Below are 17,610 nucleotides of genomic sequence, written 5' to 3'. Positions count from 1 at the left end.
GAATGAGATAGTCCACTGGAGAATAGGTTTGTCAAATCCCCGTATCCCAGGCCAATGAAAAGGGCAGCAGGTCTGAAGGTAAGAATGGTGACTTCTAGTTGCTCAAAGTTGGCCAGGAGGACACCCTCAGTGAGTCGACTAGACTACTTGCCAGTAGAAGGGAAAGAAGATAGTCAAAGATCATGAAAAAGCAACCTGTCCATGACGTTTTTCTTTCCTTGGTCCTCTTTCCCTCTCCATGTATCCTCTCAAACTCACTCTCTTCCTATATTTCATCTCTAAAATTATCTTCTCTACGTATCTACCAGCAAATTTTAACAAGCCAGACTGTTATTTCCAAATGTCCACTATACAGCTCCACTGAAATGAGGCATTTACAGCCTCAGGTTTAATATGTCCAAAAACCAAACCCTGGCCACCCAAGCCAGTTCCTCCTTACTTTTCATCATCTGTTAGCAAATCTCATTCTCCCAGGCACCCATTCCCGGGCTGGAAAATCCCAACCATCTTTATCCTCTGTTTACTCCTCCCTTTCATGCTAATCCAATCAATCATCGCTCCAATCACGTCTAGAACAGCACCATAAAATAAAGCAGAAGACTGTTCCTTGTGAGAACTGGCCTAAAGAAAGAAGTCTGGGGAATGGTTGGTGAGGAAAGAGCTCCACAGAAAACAGGAGATGCTAGGAGGAAGAGCAGGAGACAGTTGGTAAGAAGAAAGGTGCAGAGAGCAAAAGTAAACTCAAAGAAATTATGTCTACTCCTCCTGGGGAAACAGGCATGTTTTCAAGATCTGTGCAGTACAAGATGCCCACAGCTGAGGCAGCAGCATCGGGTGACACAGGTAATGGATCTCATAAAGGCAGAAGCAGACCTGTCACAGGGAGCTGAGTAGAGCATCAGGAAGGATTGCGACCACACCGACGAAGGTGGAAAGCGTAGGAGACTCTCCTCCCATCCAACCAAACGAGGCAGGCAGGCTCTGAAGATCAGAACTATGTGAGCTTGGGGGAAAGGGATTTACCAACTTCGTTTGCCAGTCATTGAAGTCATGTGTTTCAAGGTAGTTAAATTGCTTGTCAATGTGATTTTACGTTAAGCGTATTTGTCTTGCACATCACATATGCCCAAAGGTCCACAAGATAGGGCAGCTTGCCTATAAAGTAATAGTCCTTGAAAGAAATACTACGGAAAATGGGTGCAAAAATTCACTGGTATCTGTGCTGTATTTCATCGGGTGATGCCACCACCCCATTTAGACAGCTTCAGTGGCCTCCTAACTATTCTCCTGCCAGTTAATCTTTCTCCCCTTTCTTCCCCAGCCAATTCTTTTTAAAGTGACCTTTGACCAAGGTTCTACATTTTTTTTAAAAAGCAACATATTTTTAATATTTGCATACATTATTTTTAATATATGTTAAATAAAAATAATAGTCAAAACTTTTCACAACCTGGTTCCAACCTAAACTTCTCTATATCACTGTTTTCTGAATATTCTATAAATTTGTGATTCAATAAAAATATTCAATAGTAAAAAGAAATATTCTAGCAATATTAATCTAATCACTCATGCCACAAGACTGATCTATCCATCATTTTCCCAAATGCAGTACGTGTTTTGATACTTGCTTGCCTTTGTTAATCACATTCCCTCTGCTTGGAATCTGTCTTCCCCATCTCCACTTCTCCAAATTCTACTCAACCTCAAAAACCCAGATCAAACGCCCCCTCCTTCTTGAAGTCTTCCTTAATCCCTCTTTTGCTCTCAACTCTTAGAGGGTTTTGATCATGTCTACATGACACATCCCATATTTTGCTCAAAATTGAATGGCAAAATATGAGAAGTGCCATATTCTGTGCCACAATTCTAATATACATGCATTAGACTTTTTGTTCTTACAGGTATAGTTTTCTGTTGCTGCCATAACAAATTATCATAACCTTAGTGGCTTAAAACAACTCAAATTTATTATCCAGCAGTTCTATAGATCAGAACTCTAACATGGCTCTCACTGGGCTAAAATTGAGTCAATCCTTTCCAAAATCTCTAGGGGAGAATTCATTTTCTTGCCTTTTCCAGTTTCTAGAGGCCACTCACATTCCTTGACTTGTGACACCTTTCCTTCAAAGCCAGAAATATCCTATGTCTCTGACCCTTCTTCCATCATCACATCTTTTCTGAGCAGAGCCAGGGACGGTTCTCCATTTGAGGATTCATGTGGTTACTTTGGACCCACCTGGATGATCCTGGTTAATTTCTCCATCTCAAAGTCCTTAACCTTAATCAAATCTGGAAAGTCCCTTTGCCATGTAAAGTAATCTATTCACAGATTCCAGGGTATTAGGACATGGACATCTTTGGGGGCCCATGATTCTGCCTACCGTACTAAACAATGTAAGCTTCTCAAGGGTAAAACAGTATTCTACTTCCTATTTCTTCCCCACAATATCTAACAGTGCTTTCTCCAAAGTAGGCATATATCACTAATAAATGTATCGTTATATGTATTTCAGTCTCTATGTCACTTATTTCTATTCTAATTTTTGTTATTTCCTTCCTTCTACTAACTTTGGGCTTAGTTTGTTCTTCCTTTGCTAGTTCGTTAAGGTGTAGGGTTAGCTTGTTTATTTAGATCTTTCTTTTTTCTTAAGGTAGCTGTTTATCACTGTAAACTTCCCCCTTAGAACTGTTTTGTGGTAGAGCATACATTTCAGTATGTTGTATTCCCATTTTCATTTGTCTGAGGATACTTATTACCCCTTTGGTTTTTGTTTTGATCCATTGGTAGTTCAAGAATATGTTGTTTAATCCCCACATATTTGTGAATCTTCCAGTTTTCCTCCTGTGATTGCTTTCTAGTTTCATAGCATGTGGTCAGAAAAGATGCATGATATGATTTCAACCTTCTTAAATTTATTAAGACTTGTTCTATGGCCTAATAGATGATCTATCCTGGAGAACGTTCCATGTGCACTTGAGAAGAATGTGTATTTTGCTTCTGTTGGATGAAATGTATATGTCTGTATATGTTTGTTAGGACCACCTGGTCTAACGTGCACTCTAAGTCAAATGTTTCCTTATAGATTTTCTCTCTGCGTGATCTATCCGTTGTTGAGTGGGGTATTGAAGTCCCTACTATTGTTGTATTGCTGTCTATTTCTTCCTTCAGATCTGTTAGTATTTGCCTTATTGAGGTGCTCTGATGTTGGTGCATTAGTATTTACAATGTTATATACTCTTAATGAATTGACCCCTTTATCATTATATAATGACCTCCTTAGGCTCTTGTTACAGTCTTTGCTTTAAAGTTGTCTTAAATAAGCATAGCTACCCCAGCTTTCCTTCAGTTCCCATTTGCATGGAATATCTTTTCCCATCCCTTCACTTTCAGTCTGTGTGTCCTTAAAGTTGAAGTGAGTCTCTTTGCAGGCAACATTTAGTTGGGTCTTGCTTTTTATCCATTCAGTCAGTCCATATCTTTTGATTGGAGAATTTAGTCTGCTTATATTTAAAGTAAATATTGATAGGTTGGACTTACTATTGCCATTTTGTTTCTTGTTTTCTGGCTGTTTTGTAGTGCCTTTGTTCCTTTCTTCTTCTCTTTCTCTCTTCCTTTGTGATTTGATGATCTGTGGTAGCATGCTTTGATTCCTTTATATTTTGTGTATCTACTATAGGCTTTTGCATTGTGGTTACCATGAGGCTTACATAAAACATCTTATAGCTAAAACAGTCTATTTTAAGCTGATAACACTTAACTTCAAATGCATACAAAAGCTCTACATTTTTACACTCCCCTCTCCCACATTTTATGTTTTTGATGCCATAATTTACACATAATAATAATTATTATATTATTATTATTATTATTATGCCACAATAAACCCTGGTGTATTGGCAATACGCAATGGGCATTTTTGCCTGCTTTCTCTGCACTGAACCCTGGGAGGACAGCCACAGTGAGTGTTTGCATGTCTCTTAACAACTGCTTCTTTCCCAAGTGGCAGCCTTAAAAGTTGGGGGATATGTGTGGTTTAACCCTTCACTCCTCAGGGAGAATTTGGCAGTTGGAAGTTCCCTCCTGACTGTGTGGTGCTGGGGGTGAGGTTTAAGGCAAGAGTATGTCTCAGCCTCTGCTACCCGTTTTGATGTGAGTGTTCTCTCAGTCTCCCAAAATGTAGGAGTCTTTCCACTAGTTTCTTTCTCCCCGAGGGAACTGCTCCGTACGTAGCTACGTATTCGGCATGTTGACCGGAGGAGGGAAATTCAGGAGATCCCTATGTCACCATCTTGATTCAGAGTCTACACGTATCTCAGGTAGTTACTAACTGAATCTGACTAAAAATTAGAACTTGTAGTATTTTAGTAATGGGCAAGAAGGGCCACCATGAGAAATGTCATTTACACTAGGCAGTCTGCCAAAATATAGATAATATTTCCTTCTTTTTACGCTCTATTTAATTCAAGACGGGCAAATCTGAAGTAGTGAGTGAGAAACATGATGCAAATTCCAAAAGCATGACTGCAAGAGCCTCTTAACCAGTCTCCTCTCTGTTACCTGCTCCCTCTTTTCTCTCCAATCCATCTTCTTAAACAGAGTTCTAATCAAATGATTTCCTTGGTAAAGACGTTAATGACTCCCTCATCCCCTAATAAATAACCCGAAAACTAATCAGACTAAAATTACAACTTTCCAGCCTGATCCCAAATTTTGCTTTTATACATTCCAACCCACTGTTTTATGAGTTAATGATTCAATAATAAATGTTTTGGGAATATGAACTTGCATGGACACTATTGCCAGCTGGAAAACCCTGGTTTTCTCAGTGATTTTGCTGATTCCCTAGTGGATTTATATTTTGATAAATTTTTCACACAATCAGGTCACTATGAATGCTTTAAAACATTTATAATGAGCTTTGTTTAAACTGAGAAAACTATAAACCGCTGGTGTGGGGATTTCCAATTAAAGATAGAAGAGTGAATGGTTTTTTGTTTACCATCCTCCCCAAAGCACACGGAAAGCAGCAAAATGTGAAGAAAGCATCATCTGGAAGGAAACTGGGAATGCACACGTCCAAACCTTAAATTAGGAAGAATCGCTGCCAAAAACAATGATGGCGCCTCCTACCGGGGGAAGCAGGCCAGAGGAGGGGCAGAGAGCAGGAGAGGGCAAAGGGCAATTGCAGTTCTACTGCTGGTGGAAGTCAGATGAGCAGTTAGAGGCATGCTGTATTCACAAGGAGGACTCAGACATTCACACCCTCCCCACAGCCCACAAGGATCCCCTTTCCCCAGAAAGAGAAGCACACAGACTAAGCGTAGACACACAAGAGGGAAGATGGCAGAGGGTTTTGGTAAGAAAGCGTGTGAGACTGCAACCCCAGGTCAGGTCATTCCTCCCACCCCTCCCCCACGTCTGCCAGGCAAGCAGGTGGCCCAGGCCCCGGAGGCCTCACTCAGAGATGAACAAGAGACCGAAGGAACCAGCACCAGTTCTATGCTAAGGTACTACAGGGAAGATGGAGAAAAATATAAGAAGCAAAAGTTAGTTGGAAACTAAACATCACAAGAGGCATTACAAAGAAATTCACAGAAGAAAATTTCAAAGAAAATAAATTCCAAATAAAGATAACTTAGACTCTGGGGGAAAAAAAGAGCTCAAAGAAGACCAAAAAAAATAGGAGAGAGAATGAGGTAATTTGACAGATGATAAATGGAAGCAAAAAATAAAATAAAATCATTACAGAAATGAAAACCACATAAGAAGCAGCTAAAATTAGAAGATGCTTTTGAAAATATAGTCAGAGAGAACAGAATCAAGAAGATGAAAAGATGCTGTAATTAGAGAGAAGATAATAGATTGGGAAGAGTCACATGGAGGCTCTTGGTACTTACATTAATATTGATGAAGAAGATGTATTAGAGAAAAATTTTTTCAAATTCTCTACAGCAATGTCTATAAACTGTTACGGGAAATAAATTGGACCCCAAAATTGTACGTGTAGCCAAGAGTTATTTAAAAATAAAGGCAACAGACAGACCTTATCAGAAAAGCAAGAATACAATAGATATAAAAAGCTTCTGAGGCTTTCTTGAAATGTTTTGAAAAACCTATTTGAGTAAAAACAAAAAATAATTAAAACAAAGAGCTCAGGAAATTTGCTGTGGAAAGAAGAAACTGGAAATGTCTAAATGACTGAGGGGATTAGAATTGTAGAGCAGAACATAGATATTTTTAAAGGAGGTAGATTATTAAGAGGAGAAGTGGTGGTGAAGTGTGAGTGCGTCAATTTCGACAAATTTCAGTGATGATTCGATACAAACCATGGAAAGTCAAGAAACTGACTTAACACAAATGCAAATTTAGATCACCAGCAAACACTTCAACACAGATTAGAAATCTTCCTAATGATAAAATGAAAAAAAAAAAACACAAAGCAAAAGCAGATCATTTAACAGAAGAAAACATAGATTGGATTTTAAAATCCAACCATTTGTATAAAAAAGATAAACTTTAAAAAATATATATGACTCAGAATGTTTTTTAAAAACAAAGAAGGGGGATACACAAAGGAAGACCAAGCAAATGCCAACAAAATTAACAACTAACGGGTGAACTCAAGGAAAAAATTATTCCACAGGAAAAAGAAGAGATCTTAAAAACAATAAAGCCACAATCCACAATGAAGATGTGATCTACTTGAAACTGCTATCCCTAACAACCGAGCGACAAAGCATGTAAAGAAAGCATGGCATGCAGAGCAGAAAGGCACAGAAGGAAGCCCAGTGGTAGGAGTCTCCCCCTCAACTCGCTGAACCTTTGACCAGTCAAGTGGACAAAAGCATGTAAGTAAAGATACATAGAATATTTGAATATCATAATAGAGCAGACTCAATAGGTCATTGCCAGAGTGACATTTTAAAAACGTAAATAAGACTGTGTCACGCCTTGGTCCGAAAATCTCCAGTGGCTTCCAAACTCGTTCCGGCGGCTGCTGCCGCCACCCCGACCTCCCTCCTGCCACGGTCCTCCCCACTCGCTCCCCGCGGCTCACACGGCCCGCGCTGCTCTCCTCCAGGACCCTGCTCTGATCACCGCCAGTCCTGCTCCGCTACCAAGCATGCTGTCCTCTCACGACTTGCTCCCTTGCTCGCTTCCTGCGAGTTCCCGCCCAAACGTCACCTCTCACCTCGCTGGGAGGCCTTGGCTGAGGACCCTAGCATCGCGCCCTCCCACCTCCTCAGCCTCGTCGTCCCCATCTCCTCTCCTGACTCGCTTCTCTCCAAAGCACCTGACAATAATGAAAATGATCTACATTTGTTTGCTGGGTTACTTTCTGTCTCCTTTATCAGAATGAAAGCCCCGCAAACGCAGAGATTTATTTTGTGGTGTTCACTGCACCGTCCCAGTGCCTGGAATGGAAGGTGGCACACAGAAATGCTTACATTTAAAATGAATACATGCTCATTTATAAGTTATTTATTGAGTGAACGAATGAATGGTTCACTGAAGTCTATATCTCCCAAAAACAGAATGCATCTTTTTTCCGGGGCCCATGGAACATGTACTGTAACTGATGACATATTAAGCCACAGAGAAGGCGATAATAACCTACACAAAGTGTAAATAGTATAGAAAGTATTCGCTGGCCATAATACAATAAAAGTAACACTTAGGTAACAAAAAAGAAAGAAAACGCCAACCACTTGAAAATCTTTTTTAAAAAATCAGAATTTTAGATTGTAGCATATCTGGCAAATAACAGTTGTAAATGCCCTGCACATCAGGACCTATAAAATCCACTTAACAGCGTGTGCTACTAGGACAATCACAGTCTGAAATGTATTACCAAACAAGGAAAACTAAAAATAATTAATAACTCAACCAAAAAGTTAGAACAGGAACAAAAAAACTTAAGGAAAATTAAAGGAAGAAAATAATAAAAGTGAAATAGGTAAAGGATAGATTAGGCAAACGAATATATCCAAAAGCTAATTCCTTCAAAAATCCAATAAAAACAAATTTTTTTAAAAATTAAACTATTTAAGATAAATAAAATGTAAAATATGGGACAGAAACACAGAAACTGAATTATAGGAGGATTCATTGCTCTATACTGTGCACATACATTTGAAATGTGGATGAAATTATTGTCCACATAGTGTGAATTTTATCGTACCTTCAAGAAACATAATTCTGAAGCTAAAGAATCTAGATCATGGAAAGGAAGGCAAATTTTCAAACTCTTATTACAAAGAATAATACAGCTGTAAAACTAGGTTAGACAAACAGATGGCAGTTTATACACAGACACGCATCACTGCAGACCAATCTGATTTTTAAATTCAATACCAAATTCAAAATATAGTAAAAGAAAATACTCCATTTATGATAGCAAAAAAGAGAAAAAACTAAAAATAGCAAGAACCTTATGAGATTAATATGAAGAAAATTCAATATTGCAAAACAGTAATTTCTTCCTCAAATTAATCAATGTAATCCAACTGAATGTTCTGCAATGTCTCTTAACGATGATCAAGGTCATCTAGAAAAATGAACCAGCTGTTTACCTAGGACAGTTCCATGAAGGAAGGGGAACTAGCCCCACGAGATAGTTGCCATGCTTTAAAGCAACTGTGATTTAAATTATTTGGTACTAGCAGAGAAAAATATGACAGAAGAGATAGTATGAAAGTAAAGCTAAATGTACATAGGAATTTTATTTCTAATAAACATGGAACGTTACTTCATTAGAGAAATGATAAATTATTCAATAAGTAAGCTAAGACAACAAACTAGTCATTTGGGAAAAAAGAATTAAAATAATTTCCTACCTTATTCCTTACTACCAAATATATTCTAGATGGATCAAAGATTTAAATATAAAAACAATATTCTAGTTTTTTAAAATACAAAAGAACTAGAATAAAATGTGAGTGAATATTTTTATAAACTTAGAGTGAGGAAAAACTTTCTGAACATCGAACAAACTTTAGAAACCCTAAAAGAATTTGATCAATATTGGTACATAAAATTTTTAAATTCATTGTGCAAAACACAGTTATTACAAAGTCAAAATGCAAAGAACAAACTAGGAAAAAGTATTTTCCAAGCATATGAGAGAGTGATGAATGATTTCTTCAATATATAAAAAGGTCTGACAAATCAATAAGAAAAACAACAACAAACAAACACACAGATACAGAGAATAGATTGGTGGTTACCAGAGGGGATGGGGGTTCGGGGGTGAACAATGGGTAAAGGGGATCATTTGTATGGTGATAGATAGAAACTAGACTTTTGGTGGTGAACACAATCTAATGTACACTAAAGTCATATTATAATGATGTACACCTGAAATCTATATAATGTTATAAACCAATGTTTCCTTAATAATAAAAAAAATGTTAAATAACCTATTAGAAAATTAGTCCAAGGACATGAATGAGCATTTCAGAGAAAAAGAACTTAAAAAGAAAACAAACACAGAGAAATGTCCCCAACCGCACTGTTTATTACAGATATACTATATACAGCAATGGGATACCATCGTTCACTATCAGATAGTGTGATAATACACAATTCCATTGAAGGATTTGGCAAGCAGTTAATTTCCTGCACTTGTGATAGAGAGCAGATGCTGACACATCCTCTGTAAGGACAATTTGGAAATATCTGGTAAAATATAATCTATATGTTCTCCATTTGGCCAAGCAATCCTGCATGCAGGAATTTTTCCTCATATGAGTATGCAAACATAGATACAAGTAGATAACCGTGGCACTGTTTGTTTTAGCAGGCATGCATGTTTAGGCGCGCACACACACACACAGCAGGAGGGATGACCTAAATGTTTACACTAGCGAACTGATTAAATAGTCACAGTGAAAACAAAATAGAACAACGTGCCACTGTTTCAAAAGAGATAAATATAAATGCACTGATTTGGGAAGATAAGATGACCAAGATATTCTGGGAAGTGAAAAAGGCAGGTACGCGTAAACCAGGATGCACATAATCGTTCCGTTTGTATAATCCAAGCAATATGGAATCGCTGTCACAAATTCTTGCATACCCACAGTCAAATGATGTCACAGGAGCGTAGAAGGCGTAGGAAAGAAAGTTAATAGTTAACCTCTGGGGCATGGCGACAGGAGTCAGGGAGAGAGAGATTCACTTTCCATTTTAAACTAATCATGCATTTTATTCTGTGCATGATTTACTTTTTTTGGTAATTAAAAGACTAATTCAAATAACAAAAATATTTTTTAATTAACCCAGATTCTAAAAGGTATGATCCAAAAAATCAAATCATATTTTATTGTCCTAATCACTTAGGTTAATTTCTTTTTCCTTCCAACTATCTGGAGATAAAAATAATTTACGTTGTCAGAACAAACATAGAAAGACCATCAAGACTATAATTTAAATGTTTTGGGGCCGGCCTGGTGGCATAGAGGTTAAGTTCACGAACTCTGCTTCTGCAGCCTGGGATTTGTGTGTTCGGATGCCGGGCGTGGACCTACACACCATTCATCAAATCACACTGTAGCCACATCCCACATACAAAAAATAGAAGATTGGCCCTGAGCTGGGATCACCAAAAAAAAAAAAGGCTTTGTGAAGTGAATTCCCAGTTTGTACCAAAAATATTTCAGACCTCACACTGCCAAGAAAATAGTTTCCAGGAAAAAAAAGAAAACTTGGATTCAAGTCCAAACTTCACTTTCAACTTTCTCCATCCATGAGAGAGTCAAAACTTTAGTGATTTTGCTCCTCTGTATAATATTTCCCATCTGCAGAATGCCCCAGAAGTCCATGAGTCATATTTACACTTCGTAAAGCACACTGAGTCCTTTAGAAAATAAATTGATGTGTAACAACTCTGCAAGGGGCCTATTAACCCTTTTTTCACCCTTCAGCAGATGGAATATCCCAGTACAACCTACCTTATCAATACAGCTACTTCCTGGTTCCCTTCTTTCCACAAATTCTAATAATGTCGTTTTTATGTAGCCAAACTCCCGCTGATTCTAATCAGTCCAACCTTTAGTTTTAGTAGCATGTTACTGATCATATTTCTCAGACATGGCTTTTTCAGTATGAAGCCATTTCTTCCATCTCCTACTAGTAATGCTAAATTAGGCCCCAGGGATATGTTTCTAATAATGCCCCATTCTTCTTTCCCAAACATCTATAACACTTGCAATGCAATAGCAATTTTCATACAATAAAAAGTAAATACGAGGAATTCAGCTCTTTCTTGGTTTGCAAAGAACTTCAGTGGAATGGGAATTATTGCAAAATGTATTCCCCGCAGGAAACAGCTTCAGTTTATAGCTGGCATCCTCCCATAACCCTGCATCGCTTTAACACCACAGAGACTCAAGAGCTCCAACTAGGAAACAGAGCCATTTCACATAACTTTTAGGTGGATGTTTCATTTCATCAGAAGCTCATGGTTTTAAGTTGTCAATAAGAGCTAATAAATCGCAACATACGGATTGTTTTATTATTCTGATAGAAGTATTTGTCTCCAAAGTGAAAATTTGCCCCCAACCAGATTTTCATACTTCCTTTGATGAGTGTTTCTAAAACCCCACTGATTCCAAAGAGACGTCTCTTTATGGAGCAGATGTGTGTCAGTGGGAATTACTCAGACACTCTGAGGCCCATTATCGGGAATAAATTTTTTTCTGGGAAACATCACAGTATGAATACTTCTATTCCAGGAAAACTTTTTCCACAAATGAATCTTCATAACTGCCTGTAGGGGAGAAGATTGCTTCAATTGGTGAAACGCGGATACAGGAATTGTCTAGAACAAAGGAAAACTGTGACCACATCCTCACCACAGCAGGCAGTTTAGAAAAATTTAATGGAAAGGTTGGAAGCATACACAAAGACGAAATTTCCAAGGTGAGCCTTCTGGGATTCCTGCAATGTGCACAAGATTGAGGAAGCCATCGAAATCCTTCCTCTGTGAGTTTATGACCTACTCATAAAGTTGGTGTTTTAGGAATATCTATCTGGCTTAAATCACAAGCCAGACTGAAGGGCAATGGGGCAGGAGCCTGAGTGCCCGTGGCAGTGACCTGGGCACCAGCAGTGAGGGCCTGGACCAGGTAATGGCAGGGACCAGTCAGAGAAGTGCAGGTACAGAGGAGCGCCATGCCGGAAGGAGAAAGAAGCCCAGTACAGGTGTCTCCCATCTACAGAACGCTTCACCCTACACAAGAGCTTTCCCGCTTACTTTCTCACACAATCCTACACGGAGTTAGAATAGGAGTAATGCCCTTTGTGCCAAGGAGGGAGCCAAGACTCAGAAAGGCCAACTGTCACACCACTATTATTGGACTTCCTCTTGGGGTTGAAGCTGGGTGGAATTTAAAAACAACATTAAACACAGCTCTTATTACTCTTACAACCAAATCCTATACGACATAGACACGCTATGATTAAACAAACTGTTCAGAGTGCAACAGGCACTTAATAAATATTTGAATGAATGTTGCATACATAAATGGATGAATGAACAAATGAATTAATGTTCATTTTTTATAACTGCATTGTTTTTATTCTGACTCATTTATACATCTTTCTTCCCCATTCGCTACTAAACTTTTGAAGGGATGAGCTATAGTCTGGTTACCTTTGTATCCCCAGTGTGAAGCCAGGGGTGTAACCTGAGCACAGTCTTCTCTGCTCCGGCCTACACAGTGATCAAAGTTGAGGGGGGCGCCTCAGTTCGCAGCACATGGTCATCATCAGCCATGCACATTCCCCCTTTATTATTATCTCTTTCATCCTGGCTTTTTGCACCCACTCTGCTATCATTCTTGATCACATTCCTCTCTTTATTTGTACACATCAGTACCCTTAAACTATATATTATTTTTATGAGTATATTTTTATACTAATAAATGAAGTGGCATGCTACATATCTCATTCCATTTTACATTTATACCTAACAAGTTTAGAATATATAGTTCATTGCTTTTGACTAAAGAATGCATTTTTATCATCTATATTTACATTTATTTACTTATACCCATATTTGAGACATTTAGTTTGTTTCTCATTCTTTGCTGTCACAAATAATACTGTGATGAGCATCGTCATATACATCTATTTGTATACATGTACAAATTTGTTTTTATTTGAATTACTTGCGAGTAATTAAATAAAAACACTAACTTTCACATAGAAATCTGTATCTTCACCTTCTTTTGAAAAATGGAAAAATTCGGCAACTGTTAGCCTATATTCTCTCTAAGAAATTGGTTGGAGCTAAACAGCAGCCATGGTTGGGGGGCACTCTCTGGATTGCCACAGCGCCACCACTCCACGTTGTCTCTATGACACCCTTCAGTTCTTTATGTTATTTGCTACATTAGTTTCCTATCGCTGCTGGAACAAATTACTACACACTTAGCGGCTTAAAACAACACAAATCTATTATCTCACAGCTCTGGGGGTCAGACCGAAATGAGTCTCACTGGGTTAAAGACAAGGTGTAAGCAGGGCTGCATTCCCTTCCAAAGGCAGTAGGGGAGAATCTATTTCCTTGCCTTTTCCAGCTGCTAGAACCTTCTTGCATTCCTTGGTTAGTGACTCCCTTCCACCCTTCAGCCGGCAATGGCTTTCTCATATTGCATCACTTTGACTGTGACTTCTGCCTTCCTCTTCCATCTTTTAAGAAGCCTTGTGATGACATTAGGGCCCACCCAAGTAATCCGGGATAATCTGCCTATTTTAAAGTCAGCTGATTAGAAAACTTAAATCCATCTACAACCTTAATTTCCCCTTGCCATGAAACATAACATACTCACAGGTTCCTGAGATGATGACATGGGCATCCTCTGAGGGGGCTGGGGAGAAGGGCATTATTCTGCCTACCACACGACTAACCCATGCAGGCCAAGTGAATTGTTAATTTTTGTCCGACAGCATCTACGTATTAGCTCACAATTATAGACACTTAATAATTGCCTCTAAATTGAATTTAATAACAACTCAGACTGCTATTTTAGACACACTGATCAAAAGACTATTCCATATTGAGCAACAAGCTTACTTTTTAAAATATTGATCATTCTTTTATCGGTAGCCACAGGATTGGCATGAATCTCAGCCTATAGAGTATGTAGAATCAATCTAACTCTTCTCCAGTCTGCTCTTATCTTAGCAGTGGATCAAAATGTAAGCAAGCACTCGAGCAATCTCATCAAGACACCTGCAATAACCTGGCTAACAGTTTTAGTTGTGGCTATTTCTGTTCTCTTCTTAACCAAATTGAACTTCTCAGTGATTGCTTCAATCACTCTCACAGTTATAGAGAAAATGTCAATGAATCGTTATATACTCACCTGTGTTGGCAACACTATTTTAACCTTCCCAGACATCCAAGGAAGTAATTGGACCGGACGAATGCTGAGGTCGAACCTTCAAGTTCCCACATTCCATGATTTAACAGAACCTTAAAGAATGATGTAAGGAGGGCTCTTGTTTGGTGTGTTTCTTTCTTGAGGGCCTAAATTCTCTTGCCAGAGCACTGTTTCATACTTTAAGTGATGGAGAAATGAGATTGCCTGATTAGGAGGGTCTGCTACTCTGCAGTCAGTGTTGTCTCCCTGCAGCACAGGACAGGAGACTACGCTCAGGAGATGCAGACTCACGAGATCACCCAGATGTGGCCAACCTGACCTCACCTCCTGCCCTGCCCCATCTAGATCATTTCAACTCTCTCAACATCCCTGATGGGGCATCTTTTTCTAGCAACCTCCCTGTGATGTGGGATCAACCCAAACACCCATCTTCTTGGCTCCACTCTCTGGCTTTGAACCCTTCTAGAAGAAATCACTGAATCCTACAGATTCACTTTTCTCTAAATTTTTAGTTTCCAATGTCAGCTGCATCTAAGGTGACCAATGGTCCTGGTTTGCCTGGAACTGAAAGGTTCCTGGGATGTAGAACTTGAAAAGTGTAACAGTACTTAGCCAACCGGGAGACCCTAGCTACATCCTTAACAAGGCTCAACAATCTTTGCTGTGTCCCAATTCAGTCTCTTTCCCATTCCACACATTCACACCTCTCCACTGCCCCCGCACTCCCCAATGCACGTGACTTTCCCTGTTTATTTACAGAGAAGACTGAGACCAAAAAGTCACTGCATTTGAATAGACAATGGCCCACATAACAAAAGGACATTGACAAAGATTCTCTCCTTGACCAAACTCTACTCGGCTCCTCTGAGCTCTAGTTCAAACAGACCCTGACTTTTAGTCTTGTATTTTAGTCTTTGTATTTTAGTCTCTTCCATTGTCCAATTTTGGCAGAAACCCTGCCAAGTCACTTTAGCCAGAATCTTCCAACCTCAGCATCTGCTCACCCTCAGTATCTTCTTGGGTTCCTCATCCTCCATCATCCCCCAGGTGATATCTGATCACCCTGGCCTGCCTTCAACAAGAATCCTGTTAGGTCAGTTCAGCAAGAATCGCCCTTTACTTCTGAAGTTTCCATTTAGTAATTTTCCATCCATCGACCCCCCCACTTTGCTCTTTGGCTATAAATTCCCACTTGCTCATGCTATATTTGGGGTTGAATTCAATCTCTCTCCCCAACTGCAAAATCCCCTTGCAGTGGTCCCTACACCTCCTGAGGTAGTCCCCACTTGAATAAAGTCTTCCAAACCATCTTCAAAAAATGTCCTGAATATTTTTTTCTTTAACAGCATCAACAGGAAAGCCCAGATGACTGCCTGCAATGAGCCTGCACAAGTAAAATTAGGCTTACTGTTCCCCACAGTCTAGGAACTGGCCTCTAACTTGCGGGAACAGGGAGAGATGTATGATTTTGTTAGCACACTGAAGTAGGTCTGACTCTGGGGTTGGGGTCTCATTAATCAAGTTCTTACAGACTGATATTATACACCAGAATGACAATTTATCAATGGGAGAGGCTCAACCATCAGGCAGAAACACTCATATCAGCATGCTGACAGCATTCATGTCCTGTGAACAAGGGACACAAAGAAGCAAATTATCATTGGAAGGCCATTTTATTAATGTTCAACTTAAAAAAAGAGTTATCAAGCAAAACAAAGAATCTGATCCATCAGTCTGATTGGTGAATATCCTTTAATAAATAGATAAATGGGAATTTAAATGATTGAAAGATTAGATTACTCTTATGAATATTGACCAGAACACAGGAATACAGAGAATCTTGAAAAGTGTCTTCCAGCAAAGGTAATGTGAGGTGCTCTCTCACACCAGAGGGATGTGACCTAGAGGATCACATGATGCACAGTTCCAGAGGGACATTCACATATTGGTACACAATCTGCATAGCCATTTGTCATAGCTCTGGTAGCATACTAAATACACTATTTACCCTGCTTTTTGCATTCACAATACGTATTCGAGACTGGCCCATATCAGCGCTGAAGAACGATATCATTCTTTTTTAGAATGCATAGCATTCCTTGCTTTCTGTACCTTAAATTGTTTAACAGTTTCCAATTCAGAGGGCCTGGAGACTCTTAATCTAATCTCCCCTGGTCTTCTCTGGGATCTGGGCCCATTAGCTAATCCTTCTCTCCCCTGTATTTTGCTTCTGCACTCCGCTGACACCTTCCCCATGACCTACACACCTGCTCAGGTCTTTCTCTTGATCTTTTAAGCTTTTCTCTCACTAGAATGTATCTGTCCTTCCTTTCACAATCAAGATGCTAGAAAGAATGGTCTTCACTCAAAATCTCCCTTTCTCTACCATTCACTATTCAACTCATTTCGGTTCATGCCCTTATCTCCCTCATTACCATGAGGCTTAGCCAGATACAATTACCAGTGTCCCACTACTTGCCAAAAATAATTTAATCTTAAAATCCAATCTACTTGGCCTCCTTAATGACCACACCCTGTTTGGAATCTCTCCCACCTTGGCTTCCATGACACTGCTGGTTCTGGATCACCTTGGGTCTCTCTCTTTTTCTCTCAGTCTCCTTTGTTAGTTTCTCATCCTCTTCCATGCTGACATAAGCCAGGGTTCTGCCTTTGACCCTCTTCTCACCTCACTCTCCACCCTCATTAGACCATCTCAAGCCTCCAACATTCTTCCACCTGTGACTGAGCCAATATCCACATCTCTAGCCAAGGCCTCTCTGAGCTCCAACCTGTGCACGCCACGGCCTGCTAGGCATTTCCATCTGGATGTCTCACAGGTACCTTAAACCTAACATATCCAAAATTTAAAGTTTTTTCTTCTTATGCCGCCATATCTGTTTTCCCTCTTCCTCCTTTCTCTTTCAAGGTTTTCAGAGACCTGCAGTATCCTCGACAATAGCAAATGCATCTTTATGCAAGCGTGTCACTTACCTTTCCAGCCTCCAGGAATCTGTTACAGTGTCAAACAGCTTTGCTGGACAGGGCCAAAGAGGAAGCTACATTGGCTTTCTCTCATGTAACTGCCAACATGTGGCCCATGAGAAACCCTCACACAGCCTTTCCTGGACAAACTTTGGGAGTTCAAATTGTCGCATTTGGCAATTTCTCCTTTGTGCCCTCATCACAGCATTTAGCCAGACAGTCACTCACTTCTTAGAT

The sequence above is a fragment of the Equus quagga genome, chromosome 4 (genome assembly GCF_021613505.1).
Source record: "Equus quagga isolate Etosha38 chromosome 4, UCLA_HA_Equagga_1.0, whole genome shotgun sequence".
Classification (NCBI taxonomy): Eukaryota; Metazoa; Chordata; class Mammalia; order Perissodactyla; family Equidae; genus Equus; species Equus quagga.
This window is presented reverse-complemented; position numbering follows the sequence as displayed.